This window comes from Lissotriton vulgaris, chromosome 8, assembly GCF_964263255.1.
Source record: "Lissotriton vulgaris chromosome 8, aLisVul1.2, whole genome shotgun sequence".
NCBI classification, from domain to species: domain Eukaryota; kingdom Metazoa; phylum Chordata; class Amphibia; order Caudata; family Salamandridae; genus Lissotriton; species Lissotriton vulgaris.
In genome coordinates, this window is record NC_141696.1 from 1,254,332,030 (window position 1) to 1,254,341,669 (window position 9,640).

The window sequence follows — 9,640 nt, forward strand, 5'->3', positions numbered from 1 at the left end:
TCATTAAACAATTCGGACATGCAGGCTCCCAAGATGGCCACCAGAGACAAAAGAGCCCAAATGTAGCCCAAATATCACCCAGATGTAGGCCAAGTATAGCCCAATGACAGAATGTCCCAGAGTGTTCTAAAGAACAACTAGAGCGCTAACAGTCCTACTTATTACAAAGGTATGGCACACCTGAAGCCATCTTGATTGGAATAAAGTGGTAACTCTTAAAACATTTAATTTAAAAAGGAACTAAATGAGGGGGTACATTTTGCCATAGAAAGTATGATTAGTGCTGCAGAAAGAAAAATTAGGGTACATTTTGAGTGACTTCTCAAATCCTCTTCAATTTCATTAAAACATTCAGACATGCAGTCTCCCAAGATGGCCACCAGAGACAAAAGAGCCAAAATGTAGAACAAAAATACCCAGGTGTAGCCCAAGTATAGCCCAATGACAGAATGTCCCAGAGTGTTCTAAAGAACAACTAGAGCGCTAACAGTCTTACTTATGACAAAAGTATGGAACACCTGAAGCCATCTTGATTGGAATAAAGTGGTAACACTTAAAACATTTAATTTGCAAAGGAACAAAATGAGGGGCTTCATTTTGCCATAGAAATTATAATCAGTGCTGCAGAAAGAAAAATTAGGGCACATTTTGACTTCTCAAATCCTTTTCTATTTCATAAAAAAATTCTAACATGCAGACTGAAACATGCACTTTGAATACCAACAGCAGACTTCCCTGGTGAGCAGTAGCTTTACTACAGTGATCTAATGAGCAACTAGAGTGCTAACATTCAGAATTTATGGCAAATGTGTGATACATCTGAATGCCTTCTTAATGGAACCATAGTAAAAAACTGAAAGTATTTCCTACTGAGGAGACTGTAGTAAATGAGGAAATTAGGAAACTTCATAACACATGTCTCCCAAGATGGCCACCAGAGACAAAGAGCCCAAATGTAGCACAAACATCACCCAGATGTAGCCCAAGTATAGCCCAATGACAGAATGTCCCAGAGTGTTCTAAAGAACAACTAGAGCGCTAACAGTCTTATTCATGACAAAAGTATGGCACACCTGAAGCCATCTTGATGGGAATAAAGTGGTAACACCTAAAATATTTAATTTGCAAAGAAACAAAATGAGGGGATTCATTTTTCCATAGAAATTATGATTAGTGCTGCAGAAAGAAAAATTAGGACATGCACATTTTGACTTCTCATATCCTCTTCTATTTCATTCAATTGTTTTAACCTGCAGACTGAATCATGCACTTTGAATACTAGCAGCAGAATTCTCTGGTGCGCAGTAGCTTTACTGCAGTGATCTAATGAGCAACTAGAGTGCTAAGATTCAGAATTTATGGCAAATGTGTGAAACATCTGAGTGCCCTCTTAATGGAACCAAAGTAAACAAGCATTGAAAATGCAATAGGTCTCGCTCTCGTTTAAGTTAAAGCAAATGTTTGTAATTAGGTGGCTTTTTAGCTTTGCTTTTATTAGTGTTTTTCGAACTTTCATGTACATAACATGCATATGTATGCATATGTATGTTTATGTATGCATGCATTTATATTGGTATTTATATAGATATACAGAATATATATAAGTATGTATATATATATATATATATATATATACAAACATATATATAAATGCATATATATGCATATATATATATGTGCATATATGTGCGTGTAGAGAGAGGTAGAGAGAGGTAGAGAGACTAGAGGTTTAGAGGTAGAGGTGTAGAGGTAGAGAGGTAGAGAGTAGAGAGTGAGTAATAGAGAGTAGAGAGTAGAGAGTGAGTAGTAGAGAGTAGTAAAAAGATGTAGAGTGAGTAGTAGAGAGTGAGTAGTAGAGAGTGAGTACTAGAGAGTAGTAGAAAATGAGTAGTAGAGAGTGAGTAGTGGAGAGTAGTAGAGAGTAGTAGAGAGTGAGTAGTAGAGTGAGTAGTAGAGAACAGTAGAGAGTGAATAGTAAAGAGTAGTACATAGTGAGTAGTAGAGAGTGAGTATCAGAGAGACTAGTAGAGATTGAGTAGTAGAGTGAGTCGTAGAGAGAGACAGTAGTAAAGAGTGAGTAGTAGAGAGTAGTAGAGAGTGAGTAGTAGAGAGTAGTAGAGAGAGAGTAGTAGAAAGAGAGTAGTAGAGTAGTAGATTAGTAGAGAGTGAGTAGTAGAGAGTGAGTAGTAGAGAGTAGTGGAGTAGTAGAGAGTGAGTAGTAGAGAGTACTAGAGAGTGAGTAGTAGAGAGAAGTAGAGAGCGAGTAGTAGAGAGCAGGTAGTAGAGAGTGTGTAGTAGGGAGTGAGTAGTAGAGAGAGTAGTAGAGAGTGAGTAGTAGAGTCAGTAGTAGAGAGAAAGTAGTAGAGAGTGAGTAGTAGAGGGTAGTATAGCATGAGTAGTAGAGCGTGAGTAGTAGAGAGTGAGTAGTAGATAGTAGTAGAGAGTGAGAAGTAAAGAGAGAGTAGTAGAGCATGTGTAGTGGAGAGTAGCAGAGTGAGTAGTAGAGAGTGAGTAGTAGAGAGAGAGTAGTAGAAAGTACTATAGAGTGAGTGGTAGAGAGTAGTAGATAGTAGTAGAATGAGTCGTAGAGAGTAGTAGAGGGAGAGTAGTAGAGAGCGTAGTACAGAGTAGTAGAGAGCAAGTAGTGGAGAGTGAGTAGTAGAGAGTAGTAGAGAGCAAGTAGTAGAGAGTGAGTAGTAGAGAGTGAGTAGTAGAGAGTGAATAGTAGAGAGTGAGTAGTAGGGAGAGAGTAGTAGATAGTGAATAGTAGAGTGAGTAGTAGAGAGTGAGTAGTAGCAAGAGAGTAGTAGAGAGTAGTAGAAAGTGAGTAGTAGAGTAGTAGAGAGTGAGTGGTGGAGAGAGGTAGAGAGTAGTAGAGTGAGTAGTAGAGAGGAGTAGAGAATGAGTAGTAGAGAGTGAGTAGTAGAGAGTAGTAGTAGAGAGTAGTAGAGAGTGATTAGTATAGAGTGAGTAGTAGAGAGTAGTAGTGAGTGAGTAGTAGAGAGTGAGTAGTAGAGAGAGAGTAGTAGAGAGTGAGTAGTAGAGTAGTAGAGAGTAGTCAGTCAGTTTCAGTCAGTGTCAGTCAGTCAGTGTCAGTCTGTCAGTGTCAGTCAATCAGTGTCAGTCAGTGTCAGTCAATCAGTGTCAGTTAGTGGCAGCCAATCAGTGTCAGTCAGTGCCAGTCAATCAGTGTCAGTCAGTGACAGTCAATCAGTGTCAGTCAGTGTCAGTCAGTCAGTGCCAGTCAGTCAGTGTCAGTCAATCAGTGTCAGTCAGTATCAGTCAGTCAGTGTCAGTTAATCAGTGTCAGTCATCAGACAGTGTCAGTCAGTGTCAATCAGTCAGTGTCAGTCAGTGTCAATCAGTCAGTGTCAGTAAGTCAGTGTCAGTCAGTCAGTGTCAGCTAGAGCAGCTCTGCTGACCTGGTTCTCTGGCTCTAAAGCAGCTCTGCTGACCTGATTGTCTGGCTCTAAAGCAGCTCTGCTGACCTAGTTCTCTCCCTCTAAAGCAGCTCTGCTACCTGGTTCTCTGCCTCTAGAGCAGATCTGCTGAATAGGTACTCTGGCTCTAAAGCAGCTCTGCTGGCCTGGTTCTATGGCTCTAAAGCAGCTCTGCTGACCTGGTTATCTGGCTCTAGAGCAGCTCTGTTGGCCTAGTTGTCTGGCTCTAAAGCAGCTCTGCTGACCTGGTTCTCTCCCTCTAAAGAGCTTAGCTGACCTGGTTCTCTGGCTCTAAAGCAGTCCTGCTGACCTGCTTCTCTCCCTCTATAGCAGCTCTGCTGACATGGTTTCTCTGGCTCTACATCAGCTCTGCTGACCTGGGTCTCTGGTTCTAGAGGAGCTCTTTTAACCTGCTTCTTAGGCTCTAGAGCAGCTCTGCTGACCCGGATCTCTGTCTCTACAACAGCTCTGCTGACCTGGTTCTCTGTCTCTAAAGTAGCTCTGCTGACCTGGGTTCTCTGGCTTTACAGCAGCTTTGCTGACCAGGTTCTATGGCTCTAAAGCAGCTCTGCTGACCTGGTTCTCTGGCTCTAGAGCAGCTCTGATGACCTGGTTCTCTGGCTCTAAAGCAGCTCTTCTGACCTGGTTCTTTCCCTCGAAATCAGCTCTGCTGACCTGGTTCTCTGCCTCTAGCGCAGCTCTGCTGACCTGGTTCTATGGCTCAAAGGCAGCTCTGCTGACCTGGTTCTCTGGCTCTAGAGCAGCTCTGCTGACTGGGTTCTCTCGCTCTAGGGCAGCTCTGCTTACCTGGTTCTTTCCCTCTAAAGCAGCTCTGCTGACCTGCTTTTTCTGGCTATAGAGCAGCTCTGCTGACCTGGTTCTCTGGCTCTAAAGCAGCTCTGCTGACCTGGTTCTCTGGCTCTAAAGCAGCTCTGCTGACCAGGTACTCTTGCTCTAAATCAGCTCTGCTGACCTGGGTCCCTGGCTCTAGAGCAGCTCTGCTGACCTGGGTCTCTGGATCTAGAGCAGCTGTGTTGGCCTGCTTCTTAGGCTCTAGAGCAGCTCTGTTGACCAGGTTCTCTGGCTTTAGAGCAGCTCTGCTGGCCTGGTTCTCTCCCTCTAAAGATCTCTACTGACCTGGTCCTCTGGCTCTAAAGCAGTTCATCTGACCTGGTTCTCTCCCTCTAAAGCAGCTCTGCTGACCTGGTTTCTCTGACTCTACAGCAGCTCTGCTGACCTGGTCTTCAGCCTCTAGAGCAGCTCTGCTGATCTGGATCCATGGCTCTAAAGCAGCACTGCTGACCTGGTTCAATGGCTCTAAAGCAGCTCTGCTGACCTGGTTCTCTGGCTCTAGAGCAGCTCTGATGACCTGGTTCTTTCCCTCGAAATCAGCTCTGCTGACCTGGTTCTCTGCCTCTAGCGCAGCTCTGCTGACCTGGTTCTATGGCTCAAAGTCACCTCTGCTGACCTGGTTCTCTGGCTCTAGAGCAGCTCTGCTGACCGGGTTCTCTCGCTCTAAGGCAGCACTGCTTACCTGGTTCTTTCCCTCTAAAGCAGCTCTGCTGAACTGGTTTTTCTGGCTATAGAGCAGCTCTGCTGACCTGGTTCTCTGTCTCTAAAGCAGCTCTGCTGACCTGGTTCTCTGGCTCTAAAGCAGCTCTGCTGACCTGGTTCTCCATCTCCACCTCTAAAGCAGCTCTGCTGACCTGGCTCTCTGCCTCTAAAGCAGATCTGCTGACCAGGTACTCTTGCTCTAAATCAGCTCTGCTGACCTGGTTCTATGGCTCTAAAGCAGCTCTGCTGACCAGGTTCTCTGGCTCTAGAGCAGCTCTGTTGACATGCTTCTTAGGTTTTAGAGCAGCTCTGCTGACCTGGTTGTCTGACTATGAACGGCTCTGCTGACCTGGTTCTCTTGCTCTAAAGCAGCTCTGCTGACCTGTTTTTTTTGGCTTTAGAGCAGCTTTTCTGACCTGGTTGTCTGGCTCTAAAGCAGCTCTGCTGACCTGTTCTATGGCTCTAAAGCAGCTCTGTCCACTCCTACGATCATCCTGACAGAAGCATCTCCTTATCTAATCACTCTGCTGAAACATAAGTGCTTATTAACATATCCTGCTGTCAACTACTAGCACTCTTGGAACCCAGTCACTGTCTATGCACTTGCAGAATGACTCATGCATTGAGACAAGCAGTGGTACAGTCAAATGTTCACAATATATGCGGTCCCTTAACTCCTTGCAGACTACTGAGTCAGTCCTGCAAAAGTCTGGGTAATAGTCATGCATGCCTGAATTTACACTGTGAGTCTATGTCCACTCCTACAATCATCCTGACCAAAGTATGTCCTTATCTAATCCCTCTGCTCAAACATAAGTCCCTATAAACTTATCCTGCTGTCAACTACTAGCACTCTAGGAACCTATTCACTGTCTATGCACTTGCGGAATGACTCAGGCATTGAGACAAGCAGTGGTACAGTGAAACGTGCACAATATATGCGGTCCCATAACTCCTTGCAGACTACTGAGTCAGTCCTGCAAAAGTCCAGATAATAGTCATGCTTGTCTGGAATCACACTGTGAGTCTGTGTCTACTCCTATAGTCATCATTCTAGTTACTAGTGATATTCTTATAGAATGACCTAGGCACCAACACAAGTACTCGTATAACATTCTGTGCACAATCCCTACAAACCTCTAAGCAGATACATACTATTGGTACACTCCACTAAATACTGAAGTAGTACTCATGCAGCTTAAGATATCTCCTGTCATTCTTGTACAGTTCGTCAATCAGCCATCCAGCACTATGTTCTTATTGTATCACTCTGCCAATACCTAAGCACTTATGGGGCAGATTTACAAGCCCCCTGGGACACCAGTACGTCACTTTTTGTAATGTAGTGATGACGCTGGGGACTCCTCCATATTTATAAGGAGAGGAAAATCCACCCTGGGTGGCTTTTCCTCTCCTTGAAAATACGACCCATTCAAACGCAGCATTTTGCGTTGAAGGGGCATTCCATGGGTGTTGCTGTGTCTGTACCAGGAAAGACATGGCTTAGCAGTTCGGACTGGACTGTTCCCATGAAGCACAGGGTCAAGACTAATTTGCATATGGCCATGTCTGAACTGGGGTGGTATGGAGTGCAAAAAAATTATGGATTTAGGCCCAGATCTCTGTACTGGGGTGAATGTATGACATTGTTCTGCATTCTGTCCATCAACTGTTGTTTTTGCATTTGTCACCCTGAGTGGGACGGGTATGCTCAGACGTGAGTCCCATGCTCTCCACACCACTGGAGTCAAGCTATCCTGGCTGATGACGGCTGATAGCCAGAAAACGGTCCTAGGATGCTTGATTCCGGTCCAGGAAATACATGGCTTAGCAGTTTGGGCTGGACTGTTATCATGAGGCACAGGGTCAAGACTGATTTGCATATGGCCATGTCTGAACTGGAGTGGTGTGGAGTGCATAAACCGATGGATTTAGGCCCAGATCTCTGTACTGGTGTGAATGTATGACATTGTTCTGCATTCTGTCCATCAACTGTTGTTTTTGCATTTGTCACCTCGAGTGGGACGGGTATGCTCAGACGTGAGTCCCGTGCTCTCCCCAACACTGGAGTCAAGCTATCCTGGCTGATGACCGCTGATAGCCAGAAACCGGTCCTAGGATGCTTGATTTTGGTCCAGGAAAGACATGGCTTAGCATTTCGGGCTGGACTGTTCCGATGCGGCACAGGGCCGGACTGATTTGCATATAGCCATGTCTGAAAGATCGGTGATGGATTAAACCCAGATCTTTTGACTGGGTGTGAATGTTTGATTGATTCAGATGCTCAGTCCATCACCACCCCCTTTTGTACCGCTTTTGTCCGCCATAAGTGTGGCAGGGTATGCTCAGACGTGAGTCCCTTGCTCACTTTGCCACTGGATTCAAGCAAGCCGGGCTGAAGACGTCTGGAATGCCAGAAACCGGTCCTCGGAAGCTTGTTTCCGGTCCAGGGAAGACATGGCTTGGCAGTTCGGGCTGGACTGTTCCCATGAGGCACAGGGTCAGACTGATTTGCATATAGCCATGTCTGAACTGGGGTGGGAGAGTGGGCTAAAGAACGGTGATGGATTAAACCCAGATCTTTTGACTGGGTGTGAGTGTTTGATTGATTCAGATGCTCCGTCCATCACCACCCCCTTTTGTACCGCTTTTGGCCGCCATAAGTGTGGCAGGGTATGCTCAGACGTGAGTCCCTTGCTCACTTTGCCACTGGATTCAAGCAAGCCGGGCTGAAGACGGCTGGAATGCCAGAAACCGGTCCTCGGAAGCTTGTTTCCGGTCCAGGGAAGGCATGGCTTGGCAGTTCGGGCTGGACTGTTCCCATGAGGCACAGGGCCAGACTGATTTGCATATAGCTATGTCTGAACTGGGGTGGCAGAGTGGGCTAAAGAACGGTGATGGATTAAACCCAGATCTTTTGACTGGGTGTGAGTGTTTGATTTATTCAGATGCTCCGTCCATCACCACCCCCTTTTGTACCATCATTTCTTCTTGTACCATATTCTTCGGCTGAATGGTCCGCAGATGTTTATACATGCTCGCTGTTCCACAGGAGTATTTCTTGTCACTGCCTCGCGTCAGGACCCTGTCACACAGCAAACATGTGACTTTTCTTGCATTGACCTTTTTTTCTCCAGCAGGAAAGATGAACAATTTCCATACCACTGATTGAGGCCTTGGCTTGGTTGGATCTTCCTCTAAATATCTTCATCTGAAGAATGACGAGGAGCTTGCCAATCAGATGCCATTTCTCCAATGCAATTTTTTCAAAACACCAAAAAAATTCCAAATCCAGCTCTGGAAGAAGAGATGTCTCTCCTCAACTGCTCCAAACAGAATACCTAAAATGGATGGGGTCCTTCAATAGTTACAGTGGGAAATGTTATGAACCAATCAAATCTTTTTTTTTTAGGTCACAAGGGATACGCGCACCATGTGCTCACGAAGCGCGCACCCGACACGATTTCACATTTTTTTTAAAAAAAAGAATATACGTTTATTACAAGTAGAAATATATTATTTTTATGAATACCTTAGATAATCTTTTGCTCTAATATGTACAGTAAAGACACGTTCATATCATTTTAGAACATAAAAATTTTCATGGGAGTCGGGTACCCAGCGCGCCCCAGAATGTATATGACGTCACATGGGGCCCACCACCAAGCAAGCATCACGGACCATAATACGCATATGCCGTGAATGCGCTGGAGCAGGAGTCGCAGACCAGTTGCATACCGGTCGTGCACACCACATAACATTGTACGTATATGAGGTAACTGAAAAGAAACACGCACTCGTCGCTCACCCTTCGCGGATCCTTCACGACTTTTCCAAAATGGCAGCTAGAATACGCGGACTCGCTGCAGTAGGTACGCTTTGGGTGCGCAACTCCCCCAAAAATTTTGAAAAGGAAAATTATATAAATATATTAAAATACAAAAGAAAATTACAAATATTTCAGTTTTAAATGTATTTTACTTTTTTTTGCAATTTTCTGAAAAATATATAATGTTTAATAAATAAAATATTTAATAATACATAGTTAAAAAGCTGTAGAAATTAAGTACAACAAATAGGTATAACTACTATTGCACTTAAAAATTAGCATTTAAAAAACCTTTGAAATTAACTGAAAAACCATAGGTTTCTGAGACATTACAGTTAGAAATAAACATTTAAAAAACCTTTGAAATTCCCTGAAAAAACCCATAAGTTTCAGAGAGGTTATAGTTAGGAATTAGCATTTAAAAAATCTTTGAAATGCACTGAAAAAACATAGGTTTCATGAGTAATGAATAGGCATTTACATAGCGCACTACTTACCCGGAGGGTCCCAAGGCGCTTCGACCGCTGCGAAACCCTTCCTGGCTTCCCTGAGAGATGGTCCCTTAATGGGTATCTCCAGGGTGAGACCAGGCATCCCCGGCGGTCTGGTGGGGCCGTTAGTGAAGATGAGGCAAGCTAATGCCCAGAGTTGCCGAGTGTGAACGCTGATCAGAGTGGGCACCGAGGCGAGAGAATTATCAAGTCCGCTGGCCCTGGTCCAGAAACCTGCCGCGCCGGGAATCGAACCCTGGTCCGGGGCCATCCTCTGCTCTCGGGTCTGCCGCCTCTAACCAGTGAGCCACCAGTGAGCCACACTA